Here is an 18791-nt window from a genome sequence, read left to right as displayed (position 1 = left end):
ACACACTGAAACACATCCCCACACACTGAAACACCTTCCCCACGCACTGAAACCCCTTCCCCACACACTGAAACCCCTTCCGCACACAGAGAAACCCTTCCCCACACACTGAAACCCCTTCCCCACACACTGAGCACCTTCCCCACACACTGAAACCCTTCCCCACACTCCGATATCCCTTCCGCACACCCTGAAACACCTTCCCCACACACTGAACCTCCTTCCCCACACACTGAAACACCTTCCGCACATACTGAAACACCTTCCCCACACACTGAAACCCCTTCCGCACACAGTGAAACCCTTCCCCACACACAGAAACACCTTCCCCACACACTGAAACACATCCCCACACACTGAAACCTCTTCCCCACACACTGAAAACCCTTCCCCACACACTGAAACCCCTTCCACACACACTGAAACACATTCCCCACACACGGAAACCCCTTCTGCACACAGTGAAACCCTTCCCCTCACACTGAAACCCCTTCCCCACACACTGAAAAACGTCCCCACACACTGAAAACCCATCCGCACACACTGAAATACATCCCCACACACTGAAACACCTTCCCCACACACTGAAACCCCTTCCCCACACACTGAAACCCCTTCTGCACACAGTGAAACCCTTCCCCACACACTGAAACCCCTTCCCCACACACTGAAACCCCTTCCCCACACACTGAAACCCTTCCCTACACTCTGAAACCCCATCCGCATACACTGAAACACATTCCCCACACACTGAAACCCCTTCCTCACACACAGAAACACCTTCTGCACATACTGAAACACCTTCCCCACACACTGAAACCCCTTCCCCACACACTGATACCCCTTCCCCACACACTGATACCCCTTCCCCACAAACTGAAACCCCTTCCGCACACAATGAAACACCTTCCCCAAACACTGAAGCCCCCTTCCCCACACACTGAAACACCTTCCACACACACTGAAACCCCTTCCGCACACAATGAAGCACCTTCCCCACACACTGAAACCCCTTCCGCACACAGTGAAACCCTTCCCCACACACTGAAACCCCTTCCCCACACACTGACACTCATCCCCACACACTGAAACCCATTCCCCACACACTGAAACAAATCCCCACACATTGAATCACCTTCCCCACACACTGAAACACATCCCCACACACTGAAACGCCTTCCACATAGATTGAAACACATCCCCACACTCTGAAACCCCTTCCCCACACACTAAAACACATCCCCACACACTGAGACCCCTTCCCCACACACTGAAACCCCTTCCCCACACACTGAAACAACTTCCCCACACACTGAAACCCCTTCCTCACACATTGAATCCCCTTCCACACATAATGAAACACCATCCCCACACACTGAAATCCCTTACCCACACATTGAAACAGCTTCCGCACACACTGGAACCCCTTCCCCACACACTGAAAACCCTTCCGCACATAATGAAAGACCTTCCCCACTCACTGAAACCCCTTGCCCACACATTGAAACACCTTCCGCACACACTGAAACACCTTCCCCACACGCTGAAACCCCTTCCCCACACACTGAAACACATCCCAACACACTGAAACCCCTTCCCCACACACTGAAACACATCCCCACACACTGAAACCCCTTCCCCACACAATGAAACACATCCCCACACACTGAAACACCTTCCCCACACACTGAAACCCCTTCCCCACACACTGAAAACCCTTCTGCACACAGTGAAACCCTTCCCCACACACTGAAACCCTTCCCCACACTCTGAAACCCCTTCCGCACAAACTGAAACACCTACCCCACACACTGAAACCCCTTACCCACACACTGAAACCCCTTCTGCACATACTGAAACACCTTCCCCACACACTGAAACCCCTTCACCTCACACTGAAACCACGTCCGCACACAGGGAAAACCTTCCCCACATACTGAAACACCTTCCCCACACACTGAAACACATCCCCACACACAGAAACCCCTTCCACACACAGTGAAACACATCCCAACAAACTGAAACCCCTTCCCCACACACTGAAACCCCTACTGCCCACAATGAAACACCTTCCCCACACACTGAAACCCCTTGCAACACATTGAAACACCTTCCGCACACACTGCAACCCCTTCCGCACACACTGAAACACCTTCCCCACACACTGAAACCCCTTCCGCACACACTGAAACCCCTTCCCCACACACTGAAACCCCTTCCACACACACTGAAACACCTTCCCCACACACTGAAACCCCTTCCGCACACAGTGAAACCCTTCCCCACACACTGAAACTCCTTCCCCACACACTGAAACACATCCCCACACACTGAAACCCCTTCCCCACACACTGAAACACATCCCCACAAACTGAAACCCCTTCCCCACACACTGAAACACTTCCCCACACACTGAAACACCTTCCCCACTCACTGAAACCCCTTCCCCACACACTGAAACCCCTTCCGCAGACCGTGGAACCCTTCCCCACACACTGAAACCCCTTCTCCACACACTGAAACACATCCCCACACACTGAAACACCTTCCCCACGCACTGAAACCCCTTCCCCACACACTGAAACCCCTTCCGCACACAGTGAAACCCTTCCCCACACACTGAAACCCCTTCCCCACACACTGAAACACCTTCCCCACACACTGAAACCCTTCCCCACACTCCGATATCCCTTCCGCACACCATAAAACACCTTCCCCACACACTGAAACTCCTTCCCCACACACTGAAACACCTTCCACGAATATTGAAACACCTTCCCCACACACTGAAACCCCTTCCGCACACAGTGAAACCCTTCCCCACACACAGAAACACCTTCCCCACACACTGAAACACATCCCCACACACTGAAACCTCTTCCCCACACACTGAAAACCCTTCCCCACACACTGAAACCCCTTCCACACACACTGAAACACATTCCCCACACACGGAAACCCCTTCCGCACACAGTGAAACCCTTCCCCTCACACTGGAACCCCTTCCGCACACACTGAAACACGTCCCCACACACTGAAAACCCATCCGCACACACTGAAATACAACCCCACACACTGAAACACCTTCCCCACACACTGAAACCCCTTCTGCACACAGTGAAACCCTTCCCCACACACTGAAACCCCTTCCCCACACACTGAAACCCCTTCCCCACACACTGAAAACCTTCCCTACACTCTCAAACCCCTTCCGCATACACTGAAACACCTTCCCCACACACTGGAACCCCTTCCTCACACACAGAAACACCTTCTGCACATACTGAAACACCTTCCCCACACACTGAAACCCCTTCCCCACACACTGATATCCCTTCCCCACACACTGAAACCCCTTCCGCACACAATGAAACACCTTCCCCACACACTGAAGCCCCCTTCCCCACACACTGAAACACCTTCCACACACACTGAAACCCCTTCTGCAAACAATGAAACACCTTCCCCACACACTGAAACCCCTTCCGCACACAGTGAAACCCTTCCCCACACACTGAAACCCCTTCCCCACACACTGACACTCATCCCCACACACTGAAACCCATTCCCCACACACTGAAACAAATCCCCACACATTGAGTCACCTTCCGCACACACAGAAACACATCCCCACACACTGAAACACCTTCCCCATAGATTGAAACACATCCCCACACTCTGAAACCCCTTCCCCACACACTAAAACACATCCCCACACACTGAGACCCCCTTCCCCACACACTGAAACCCCTTCCCCACACACTGAAACAACTTCCCCACACACTGAAACCCCTTGCCCACACATTGAAACAGCTTCCGCACACACTGGAACCCCTTCCCCACACACTGAAACCCCTTCCGCACATAATGAAAGACCTTCCCCACACACTGAAACCCCTTGCCCACACATTGAAACACCTTCCGCACACACTGAAACACCTTCCCCACACGCTGAAACCCCTTCCCCACACACTGAAACACATCCCAACACACTGAAACCCCTTCCCCACTCACTGAAACACATCCCCACACACTGAAACCCCTTCCCCACACAATGAAACACATCCCCACACACTGACACACCTTCCCCACACACTGAAACCCCTTCCCCACACACTGAAACCCCTTCTGCACACAGTGAAACCCTTCCCCACACACTGAAACACCTACCCCACACACTGAAACCCCTTCCCCACACACTGAAACACATCCCCACACACAGAAACCCCTTCCACACACAGTGAAACACATCCCAACAAACTGAAACCCCTTCCCCACACACTGAAACCCCTACTGCCCACAATGAAACACCTTCCCCACACACTGAAACCCCTTGCAACACATTGAAACACCTTCCGCACACACTGCAACCCCTTCCGCACACACTGAAACACCTTCCCCACACACTGAAACCCCTTCCGCACACACTGAAACCCCTTCCCCACACACTGAAACCCCTTCCACACACACTGAAACACCTTCCCCACACACTGAAACCCCTTCCGCACACAGTGAAACCCTTCCCCACACACTGAAACTCCTTCCCCACACACTGAAACACATCCCCACACACTGAAACCCCTTCCACACACACTGAAACACATCCCCACAAACTGAAACCCCTTCCCCACCCACTGAAACACATCCCCACACACTGAAACACCTTCCCCACTCACTGAAACCCCTTCCCCACACACTGAAACCCCTTCCGCAGACCGTGAAACCCTTCCCCACACACTGAAACACCTTCCGCACACAGTGAAACCCTTCCCCACACACTGAAACACCTTCCCCACACACTGAAACCCCTTCCCCGCATACTGAAACACATCCCCACACACTGAAACCCCTTCTCCACACACTGAAACACATGCCCACACACTGAAACACCTTCCCCACGCACTGACACCCCTTCCCCACACACTGAAACCCCTTCCGCACACAGAGAAACCCTTCCCCACACACTGAAACACCTTCCCCACACACTGAAACCCCTTCCCCACATACTGAAACACATCCCCACACATTGAAACCCCTTCTCCACACACTGAAACAGATCCCCACACACTGAAACACCTTCCCCACGCACTGAAACCCCTTCCCCACACACTGAAACCCCTTCCGCACACAGAGAAACCCTTCCCCACACACTGAAACCCCTTCCCCACACACTGAAACACCTTCCCCACACACTGAAACCCTTCCCCACACTCCGATATCCCTTCCGCACACCCTGAAACACCTTCCCCACACACTGAACCTCCTTCCCCACACACTGAAACACCTTCCGCCCATACTGAAACACCTTCCCCACACACTGAAACCCCTTCCGCACACAGTGAAACCCTTCCCCACACACAGAAACACCTTCCCCACACACTGAAACACATCCCCACACACTGAAACCTCTTCCCCACACACTGAAAACCCTTCCCCACACACTGAAACACCTTCCGCACACAGTGAAACCCTTCCCCACACACTGAAACACCTTCCCCACACACTGAAACCCCATCCCCACATATTGAAACACATCCCCACACATTGAAACCCCTTCTCCACCCACTGAAACACATTCCCACACACTGAAACACCTTCCCCACGCACTGAAACCCCTTCCCCACACACTGAAACCCCTTCCGCACACAGAGAAACCCTTCCCCACACACTGAAACCCCTTCCCCACACACTGAAACAACTTCCCCACACACTGAAACCCTTCCCCACACTCCGATATCCCTTCCGCACACCCTGAAACACCTTCCCCACACACTGAACCTCCTTCCCCACACACTGAAACACCTTCCGCACATACTGAAACACCTTCCCCACACACTGAAACCCCTTCCGCACACAGTGAAACCCTTCCCCACACACAGAAACACCTTCCCCACACACTGAAACACATCCCCACACACTGAAACCTCTTCCCCACACACTGAAAACCCTTCCCCACACACTGAAACCCCTTCCACACACACTGAAACACATTCCCCACACACGGAAACCCCTTCCGCACACAGTGAAACCCTTCCCCTCACACTGAAACCCCTTCCCCACACACTGAAACACGTCCCCACAAACTGAAAACCCATCCGCACACACTGAAATACATCCCCACACACTGAAACACCTTCCCCACACACTGAAACCCCTTCCCCACACACTGAAACCCCTTCTGCACACAGTGAAACCCTTCCCCACACACTGAAACCCCTTCCCCACACACTGAAACCCCTTCCCCACACACTGAAACCCTTCCCTACACTCTGAAACCCCTTCCGCATACACTGAAACACCTTCCCCACACACTGAAACCCCTTCCTCACACACAGAAACACCTTCTGCACATACTGAAACACCTCCCCCACACACTGAAACCCCTTCCCCACACACTGATACCCCTTCCCCACACACTGAAACCACTTCCGCACACAATGAAACACCTTCCCCACACACTGAAGCCCCCTTCCCCACAAACTGAAACACCTTCCACACACACTGAAACCCCTTCCGCACACAATGAAACACCTTCCCCACACACTGAAACCCCTTCCGCACACAGTGAAACCCTTCCCCACACACTGAAACCCCGTCCCCACACACTGACACTCATCCCCACACACTGAAACCCATTCCCCACACACTGAAACAAATCCCCACACATTGAATCACCTTCCCCACACACTGAAACACATCCCCACACACTGAAACACCTTCCCCATAGATTGAAACACATCCCCACACCCTGAAACCCCTTCCCCACTCACTGAAACACATCCCCACACACTGAAACCCCTTCCCCACACAATGAAACACATCCCCACACACTGAAACACCTTCCAAACACACTGAAACCCCTTCCCCACACACTGAAACCCCTTCTGCACACAGTGAAACCCTTCCCCACACACTGAAACACCTTCCCCACACACTGAAACCCCTTCCCCACACACTGAAACCCTTCCCCACACTCTGAAACCCCTTCCGCACAAACTGAAACAACTACCCCACACACTGAAACCCCTTACCCACACACTGAAACCCCTTCTGCACATACTGAAACACCTTCCCCACACACTGAAACCCCTTCACCTCACACTGAAACCCCGTCCGCACACAGGGAAAACCTTCCCCACATACTGAAACACCTTCCCCACACACTGAAACACATCCCCACACACAGAAACCCCTTCCACACACAGTGAAACACATCCCAACAAACTGAAACCCCTTCCCCACACACTGAAACCCCTACTGCCCACAATGAAACACCTTCCCCACACACTGAAACCCCTTGCAACACATTGAAACACCTTCCGCTCACACTGCAACCCCTTCCGCACACACTGAAACACCTTCCCCATACACTGAAACCCCTTCCGCACACACTGAAACCCCTTCCCCACACACTGAAACCCCTTCCACACACACTGAAACACCTTCCCCACACACTGAAACCCCTTCCGCACACAGTGAAACCCTTCCCCACACACTGAAACCCCTTCCGCACACAGTGAAACCCTTCCCCACACACTGAAACTCCTTCCCCACACACTGAAACACATCCCCACACACTGAAACCCTTCCCCACAAACTGAAACACATCCCCACAAACTGAAACCCCTTCCCCACACACTGAAACACATCCCCACACACTGAACCACCTTCCCCACTCACTGAAACCCCTTCCCCACACACTGAAACCCCTTCCGCAGACCGTGAAACCCTTCCCCACACACTGAAACCCCTTCTCCACACACTGAAACACATCCCCACACACTGAAACACCATCCCCACGCACTGAAACCCCTTCCCCACACACTGAAACCCCTTCCGCACACAGAGAAACCCTTCCCCACACACTGAAACCCCTTCCCCACACACTGAAACACCTTCCCCACACACTGAAACCCTTCCCCACACTCCGATATCCCTTCCGCACACCCTGAAACACCTTCCCCACACACTGAAACTCCTTCCCCACACACTGAAACACCTTCCACACATACTGAAACACCTTCCCCACACACTGAAACCCCTTCCGCACACAGTGAAACCCTTCCCCACACACAGAAACACCTTCCCCACACACTGAAACACATCCCCACACACTGAAACCTCTTCCCCACACACTGAAAACCCTTCCCCACACACTGAAACCCCTTCCACACACACTGAAACACATTCCCCACACACGGAAACCCCTTCCGCACACAGTGAAACCCTTCCCCTCTCACTGAAACCCCTTCCGCACACACTGAAACACGTCCCCACACACTGAAAACCCATCCGCACACACTGAAATACAACCCCACACACTGAAACACCTTCCCCACACACTGAAACCCCTTCCCCACACACTGAAACCCCTTCCCCACACACTGAAACCCTTCCCTACACTCTGAAACCCCTTCCGCATACACTGAAACACCTTCCCCACACAATGAAACCCCTTCCTCACACACAGAAACACCTTCTGCACATACTGAAACACCTTCCCCACACACTGAAACCCCTTCCCCACACACTGATACCCCTTCCCCACACACTGAAACCCCTTCCGCACACAATGAAACACCTTCCCCACACACTGAAGCCCCTTCCCCACACACTGAAACACCTTCCACACACACTGAAACCCCTTCCGCACACAATGAAACACCTTCCCCACACACTGAAACCCATTCCGCACACAGTGAAACCCTTCCCCACACACTGAAACCCCTTCCCCACACACTGACACTCATCCCCACACACTGAAACCCATTCCCCACACACTGAAACAAATCCCCACACATTGAATCACCTTCCGCACACACTCAAACACATTCCCACACACTGAAACACCTTCCCCATAGATTGAAACACATCCCCACACTCTGAAACCCCTTCCCCACACACTAAATCACATCCCCACACACTGAGACCCCCTTCCCCACACACTGAAACCCCTTCCCCACACACTGAAACAACTTCCCCACACACTGAAACCCCTTGCCCACACATTGAAACAGCTTCCGCACTCACTGGAACCCCTTCCCCACACACTGAAACCCCTTCCGCACATAATGAAAGACCTTCCCCACACACTGAAACCCCTTGCCCACACATTGAAACACCTTCCGCACACACTGAAACACCTTCCCCACACGCTGAAACCCCTTCCCCACACACTGAAACACATCCCAACACACTGAAACCCCTTCCCCACTCACTGAAACACATCCCCACACACTGAAACCCCTTCCCCACACAATGAAACACATCCCCACACACTGAAACACCTTCCCCACACACTGAAACCCCTTCCCCACACACTGAAACCCCTTCTGCACACAGTGAAACCCTTCCCCACACACTGAAACACCTTCCCCACACACTGAAACCCCTTCCGCACAATCTGAAACACCTACCCCACACACTGAAACCCCTTACCCACACACTGAAACCCCTTCTGCACATACTGAAACACCTTCCCCACACACTGAAACCCCTTCACCTCACACTGAAACCCCGTCCGCACACAGTGAAAACCTTCCCCACATACTGAAACACCTTCCCCACACACTGAAACACATCCCCACACACAGAAACCCCTTCCACACACAGTGAAACACATCCCAACAAACTGAAACCCCTTCCCCACACACTGAAACTCCTACTGCCCACAATGAAACACATTCCCCACACACTGAAACCCCTTGCAACACATTGAAACAGCTTCCGCACACACTGCAACCCCTTCCGCACACACTGAAACACCTTCCCCACACACTGAAACCCCTTCCGCACACACTGAAACCCCTTCCCCACACACTGAAACCCCTTCCACACACACTGAAACACCTTCCCCACACACTGAAACCCCTTCCGCACACAGTGAAACCCTTCCCCACACACTGAAACTCCTTCCCCACACACTGAAACACATCCCCACACACTGAAACCCCTTCCACACACACTGAAACACATCCCCACAAACTGAAACCCCTTCCCCACACACTGAAACACATCCCCACACACTGAAACACCTTCCCCACTCACTGAAACCCCTTCCCCACACACTGAAACCCCTTCCGCAGACCGTGAAACCCTTCCCCACACACTGAAACACCTTCCGCACACAGTGAAACCCTTCCCCACACACTGAAACACCTTCCCCACACACTGAAACCCCTTCCCCGCATACTGAAACACATCCCCACACACTGAAACCCCTTCTCCACACACTGAAACACATGCCCACACACTGAAACACCTTCCCCACGCACTGACACCCCTTCCCCACACACTGAAACCCCTTCCGCACACAGAGAAACCCTTCCCCACACACTGAAACACCTTCCCCACACACTGAAACCCCTTCCCCACATACTGAAACACATCCCCACACATTGAAACCCCTTCTCCACACACTGAAACAGATCCCCACACACTGAAACACCTTCCCCACGCACTGAAACCCCTTCCCCACACACTGAAACCCCTTCCGCACACAGAGAAACCCTTCCCCACACACTGAAACCCCTTTCCCACACACTGAAACACCTTCCCCACACACTGAAACCCTTCCCCACACTCTGATATCCCTTCCGCACACCCTGAAACACCTTCCCCACACACTGAACCTCCTTCCCCACACACTGAAACACCTTCCGCCCATACTGAAACACCTTCCCCACACACTGAAACCCCTTCCGCACACAGTGAAACCCTTCCCCACACACAGAAACACCTTCCCCACACACTGAAACACATCCCCACACACTGAAACCTCTTCCCCACACACTGAAAACCCTTCCCCACACACTGAAACACCTTCCGCACACAGTGAAACCCTTCCCCACACACTGAAACACCTTCCCCACACACTGAAACCCCATCCCCACATACTGAAACACATCCCCACACATTGAAACCCCTTCTCCACACACTGAAACACATTCCCACACACTGAAACACCTTCCCCACGCACTGAAACCCCTTCCCCACACACTGAAACCCCTTCCGCACACAGAGAAACCCTTCCCCACACACTGAAACCCCTTCCCCACACACTGAAACACCTTCCCCACACACTGAAACCCTTCCCCACACTCCGATATCCCTTCCGCACACCCTGAAACACCTTCCCCACACACTGAAACACCTTCCGCACATACTGAAACACCTTCCCCACACACTGAAACCCCTTCCGCACACAGTGAAACCCTTCCCCACACACAGAAACACCTTCCCCACACACTGAAACACATCCCCACACACTGAAACCTCTTCCCCACACACTGAAAACCCTTCCCCACACACTGAAACCCCTTCCACACACACTGAAACACATTCCCCACACACGGAAACCCCTTCCGCACACAGTGAAACCCTTCCCCTCACACTGAAACCCCTTCCCCACACACTGAAACACGTCCCCACACACTGAAAACCCATCCGCACACACTGAAATACATCCCCACACACTGAAACACCTTCCCCACACACTGAAACCCCTTCCCCACACACTGAAACCCCTTCTGCACACAGTGAAACCCTTCCCCACACACTGAAACCCCTTCCTCACACACTGAAACCCCTTCCCCACACACTGAAACCCTTCCCTACACTCTGAAACCCCTTCCGCATACACTGAAACACCTTCCCCACACACTGAAACCCCTTCCTCACACACAGAAACACCTTCTGCACATACTGAAACACCTCCCCCACACACTGAAACCCCTTCCCCACACACTGATACCCCTTCCCCACACACTGAAACCACTTCCGCACACAATGAAACACCTTCCCCACACACTGAAGCCCCCTTCCCCACAAACTGAAACACCTTCCACACACACTGAAACCCCTTCCGCACACAATGAAACACCTTCCCCACACACTGAAACCCCTTCCGCACACAGTGAAACCCTTCCCCACACACTGAAACCCCGTCCCCACACACTGACACTCATCCCCACACACTGAAACCCATTCCCCACACACTGAAACACATCCCCACACACTGAAACACCTTCCCCATAGATTGAAACACATCCCCACACCCTGAAACCCCTTCCCCACACACTAAAACACATCCCCACACACTGATACCCCTTCCCCACACACTGAAACCCCTTCCCCACACACTGAAACAACTTCCCCACGCACTGAAACCCCTTCCCCACACACTGAATCCCCTTCCGCACATAATGAAACACCATCCCCACACACTGAAATCCCTTGCCCACACATTGAAACAGCTTCCGCACATAATGAAAGACCTTTCCCACACACTGAAACCCCTTGCCCACACATTGAAACCCCTTCCGCACATAATGAAAGACCTTTCCCACACACTGAAACCCCTTGCCCACACATTGAAACACCTTCCGCACACACTGAAACACCTTCCCCACACGCTGAAACCCCTTCCCCACACACTGAAACACATCCCAACACACTGAAACCCCTTCCCCACTCACTGAAACACATCCCCACACACTGAAACCCCTTCCCCACACAATGAAACACATCCCCACACACTGAAACACCTTCCAAACACACTGAAACCCCTTCCCCACACACTGAAACCCCTTCTGCACACAGTGAAACCCTTCCCCACACACTGAAACACCTTCCCCACACACTGAAACCCCTTCCCCACACACTGAAACCCTTCCCCACACTCTGAAACCCCTTCCGCACAAACTGAAACAACTACCCCACACACTGAAACCCCTTACCCACACACTGAAACCCCTTCTGCACATACTGAAACACCTTCCCCACACACTGAAACCCCTTCACCTCACACTGAAACCCCGTCCGCACACAGGGAAAACCTTCCCCACATACTGAAACACCTTCCCCACACACTGAAACACATCCCCACACACAGAAACCCCTTCCACACACAGTGAAACACATCCCAACAAACTGAAACCCCTTCCCCACACACTGAAACCCCTACTGCCCACAATGAAACACCTTCCCCACACACTGAAACCCCATGCAACACATTGAAACACCTTCCGCTCACACTGCAACCCCTTCCGCACACACTGAAACACCTTCCCCACACACTGAAACCCCTTCCGCACACACTGAAACCCCTTCCCCACACACTGAAACCCCTTCCACACACACTGAAACACCTTCCCCACACACTGAAACCCCTTCCGCACACAGTGAAACCCTTCCCCACACACTGAAACCCCTTCCGCACACAGTGAAACCCTTCCCCACACACTGAAACTCCTTCCCCACACACTGAAACACATCCCCACACACTGAAACCCCTTCCCCACACACTGAAACACATCCCCACAAACTGAAACCCCTTCCCCACACACTGAAACACATCCCCACACACTGAACCACCTTCCCCACTCACTGAAACCCCTTCCCCACACACTGAAACCCCTTCCGCAGACCGTGAAACCCTTCCCCACACACTGAAACCCCTTCTCCACACACTGAAACACATCCCCACACACTGAAACACCATCCCCACGCACTGAAACCCCTTCCCCACACACTGAAACCCCTTCCGCACACAGAGAAACCCTTCCCCACACACTGAAGCCCCTTCCCCACACACTGAAACACCTTCCCCACACACTGAAACCCTTCCCCACACTCCGATATCCCTTCCGCACACCCTGAAACACCTTCCCCACACACTGAAACTCCTTCCCCACACACTGAAACACCTTCCACACATACTGAAACACCTTCCCCACACACTGAAACCCCTTCCGCGCACAGTGAAACCCTTCCCCACACACAGAAACACCATCCCCACACACTGAAACACATCCCCACACACTGAAACCTCTTCCCCACACACTGAAAACCCTTCCCCACACACTGAAACCCCTTCCACACACACTGAAACACATTCCGCACACACAGAAACACGTCCCCACACACTGAAAACCCATCCGCACACACTGAAATACAACCCCACACACTGAAACACCTTCCCCACACACTGAAACCCCTTCCCCACACACTGAAACCCCTTCCCCACACACTGAAACCCTTCCCTACACTCTGAAACCCCTTCCGCATACACTGAAACACCTTCCCCACACAATGAAACCCCTTCCTCACACACAGAAACACCTTCTGCACATACTGAAACACCTTCCCCACACACTGAAACCCCTTCCCCACACACTGATACCCCTTCCCCACACACTGAAACCCCTTCCGCACACAATGAAACACCTTCCCCACACACTGAAGCCCCTTCCCCACACACTGAAACACCTTCCACACACACTGAAACCCCTTCCGCACACAATGAAACACCTTCCCCACACACTGAAACCCATTCCGCACACAGTGAAACCCTTCCCCACACACTGAAACCCCTTCCCCACACACTGACACTCATCCCCACACACTGAAACCCATTCCCCACACACTGAAACAAATCCCCACACATTGAATCACCTTCCGCACACACTCAAACACATTCCCACACACTGAAACACCTTCCCCATAGATTGAAACACATCCCCACACTCTGAAACCCCTTCCCCACACACTAAAACACATCCCCACACACTGAGACCCCCTTCCCCACACACTGAAACCCCTTCCCCACACACTGAAACAACTTCCCCACACACTGAAACCACTTGCCCACACATTGAAACAGCTTCCGCACACACTGGAACCCCTTCCCCACACACTGAAACCCCTTCCGCACATAATGAAAGACCTTCCCCACACACTGAAACCCCTTGCCCACACATTGAAACACCTTCCGCACACACTGAAACACCTTCCCCACACGCTGAAACCCCTTCCCCACACACTGAAACACATCCCAACACACTGAAACCCCTTCCCCACTCACTGAAACACATCCCCACACACTGAAACCCCTTCCCCACACAATGAAACACATCCCCACACACTGAAACACCTTCCCCACACACTGAAACCCCTTCCCCACACACTGAAACCCCTTCTGCACACAGTGAAACCCTTCCCCACACACTGAAACACCTTCCCCACACACTGAAACCCCTTCCCCACACACTGAAACCCTTCCCCACACTCTGAAACCCCTTCCGCACAAACTGAAACACCTACCCCACACACTGAAACCCCTTACCCACACACTGAAACCCCTTCTGCACATACTGAAACACCTTCCCCACACACTGAAACCCCTTCACCTCACACTGAAACCCCGTCCGCACACAGTGAAAACCTTCCCCACATACTGAAACACCTTCCACACACACTGAAACACATCCCCACACACAGAAACCCCTTCCACACACAGTGAAACACATCCCAACAAACTGAAACCCCTTCCACACACACTGAAACTCCTACTGCCCACAATGAAACACATTCCCCACACACTGAAACCCCTTGCAACACATTGAAACAGCTTCCGCACACACTGAAACACCTTCCCCACACACTGAAACCCCTTCCGCACACACTGAAACCCCTTCCCCACACACTGAAACCCCTTCCACACACACTGAAACACCTTCCCCACACACTGAAACCCCTTCCGCACACAGTGAAACCCTTCCCCACACACTGAAACTCCTTCCCCACACACTGAAACACATCCCCACACACTGAAACCCCTTCCACACACACTGAAACACATCCCCACAAACTGAAACCCCTTCCCCACACACTGAAACACATCCCCACACACTGAAACACCTTCCCCACTCACTGAAACCCCTTCCCCACACACTGAAACCCCTTCCGCAGACCGTGAAACCCTTCCCCACACACTGAAACACCTTCCGCACACAGTGAAACCCTTCCCCACACACTGAAACACCTTCCCCACACACTGAAACCCCTTCCCCGCATACTGAAACACATCCCCACACACTGAAACCCCTTCTCCACACACTGAAACACATGCCCACACACTGAAACACCTTCCCCACGCACTGACACCCCTTCCCCACACACTGAAACCCCTTCCGCACACAGAGAAACCCTTCCCCACACACTGAAACACCTTCCCCACACACTGAAACCCCTTCCCCACATACTGAAACACATCCCCACACATTGAAACCCCTTCTCCACACACTGAAACAGATCCCCACACACTGAAACACCTTCCCCACGCACTGAAACCCCTTCCCCACACACTGAAACCCCTTCCGCACACAGAGAAACCCTTCCCCACACACTGAAACCCCTTTCCCACACACTGAAACACCTTCCCCACACACTGAAACCCTTCCCCACACTCCGATATCCCTTCCGCACACCCTGAAACACCTTCCCCACACACTGAACCTCCTTCCCCACACACTGAAACACCTTCCGCCCATACTGAAACACCTTCCCCACACACTGAAACCCCTTCCGCACACAGTGAAACCCTTCCCCACACACAGAAACACCTTCCCCACACACTGAAACACATCCCCACACACTGAAACCTCTTCCCCACACACTGAAAAGCCTTCCCCACACACTGAAACACCTTCCGCACACAGTGAAACCCTTCCCCACACACTGAAACACCTTCCCCACACACTGAAACCCCATCCCCACATACTGAAACACATCCCCACACATTGAAACCCCTTCTCCACACACTGAAACACATTCCCACACACTGAAACACCTTCCCCACGCACTGAAACCCCTTCCCCACACACTGAAACCCCTTCCGCACACAGAGAAACCCTTCCCCACACACTGAAACCCCTTCCCCACACACTGAAACACCTTCCCCACACACTGAAACCCTTCCCCACACTCCGATATCCCTTCCGCACACCCTGAAACACCTTCCCCACACACTGAACCTCCTTCCCCACACACTGAAACACCTTCCGCACATACTGAAACACCTTCCCCACACACTGAAACCCCTTCCGCACACAGTGAAACCCTTCCCCACACACAGAAACACCTTCCCCACACACTGAAACACATCCCCACACACTGAAACCTCTTCCCCACACACTGAAAACCCTTCCCCACACACTGAAACCCCTTCCACACACACTGAAACACATTCCCCACACACTGAAAACCCTTCCGCACACAGTGAAACCCTTCCCCTCACACTGAAACCCCTTCCCCACACACTGAAACACGTCCCCACACACTGAAAACCCATCCGCACACACTGAAATACATCCCCACACACTGAAACACCTTCCCCACACACTGAAACCCCTTCCCCACACACTGAAACCCCTTCTGCACACAGTGAAACCCTTCCCCACACACTGAAATCCCTTCCCCACACACTGAAACCCCTTCCCCACACACTGAAACCCTTCCCTACACTCTGAAACCCCTTCCGCATACACTGAAACACCTTCCCCACACACTGAAACCCCTTCCTCACACACAGAAACACCTTCTGCACATACTGAAACACCTTCCCCACACACTGAAACCCCTTCCGCGCACAGTGAAACCCTTCCCCACACACAGAAACACCTTCCCCACACACTGAAACACATCCCCACACACTGAAACCTCTTCCCCACACAGTGAAACCCTTCCCCACACACTGAAACCCCTTCCACACACACTGAAACACATTCCCCACACACGGAAACCCCTTCCGCACACAGTGAAACCCTTCCCCTCTCACTGAAACCCCTTCCGCACACACTGAAACACGTCCCCACACACTGAAAACCCATCCGCACACACTGAAATACAACCCCACACACTGAAACACCTTCCCCACACACTGAAACCCCTTCCCCACACACTGAAACCCCTTCCCCACACACTGAAACCCTTCCCTACACTCTGAAACCCCTTCCGCATACACTGAAACACCTTCCCCACACAATGAAACCCCTTCCTCACACACAGAAACACCTTCTGCACATACTGAAACACCTTCCCCACACACTGAAACCCCTTCCCCACACACTGATACCCCTTCCCCACACACTGAAACCCCTTCCGCACACAATGAAACACCTTCCCCACACACTGAAGCCCCTTCCCCACACACTGAAACACCTTCCACACACACTGAAACCCCTTCCGCACACAATGAAACACCTTCCCCACACACTGAAACCCATTCCGCACACAGTGAAACCCTTCCCCACACACTGAAACCCCTTCCCCACACACTGACACTCATCCCCACACACTGAAACCCATTCCCCACACACTGAAACAAATCCCCACACATTGAATCACCTTCCGCACACACTCAAACACATTCCCACACACTGAAACACCTTCCCCATAGATTGAAACACATCCCCACACTCTGAAACCCCTTCCCCACACACTAAAACACATCCCCACACACTGAGACCCCCTTCCCCACACACTGAAACCCCTTCCCCACACACTGAAACAACTTCCCCACACACTGAAACCCCTTGCCCACACATTGAAACAGCTTCCGCACACACTGGAACCCCTTCCCCACACACTGAAACCCCTTCCGCACATAATGAAAGACCTTCCCCACACACTGAAACCCCTTGCCCACACATTGAAACACCTTCCGCACAAACTGAAACACCTTCCCCACACGCTGAAACCCCTTCCCCACACACTGAAACACATCCCAACACACTGAAACCCCTTCCCCACTCACTGAAACACATCCCCACACACTGAAACCCCTTCCCCACACAATGAAACACATCCCCACACACTGAAACACCTTCCCCACACACTGAAACCCCTTCCCCACACACTGAAACCCCTTCTGCACACAGTGAAACCCTTCCCCACACACTGAAACACCTTCCCCACACACTGAAACCCCTTCCCCACACACTGAAACCCTT

Source organism: Heterodontus francisci, chromosome 12 (genome assembly GCF_036365525.1).
Source record: "Heterodontus francisci isolate sHetFra1 chromosome 12, sHetFra1.hap1, whole genome shotgun sequence".
Taxonomy (NCBI): Eukaryota; Metazoa; Chordata; class Chondrichthyes; order Heterodontiformes; family Heterodontidae; genus Heterodontus; species Heterodontus francisci.
This window is presented reverse-complemented; position numbering follows the sequence as displayed.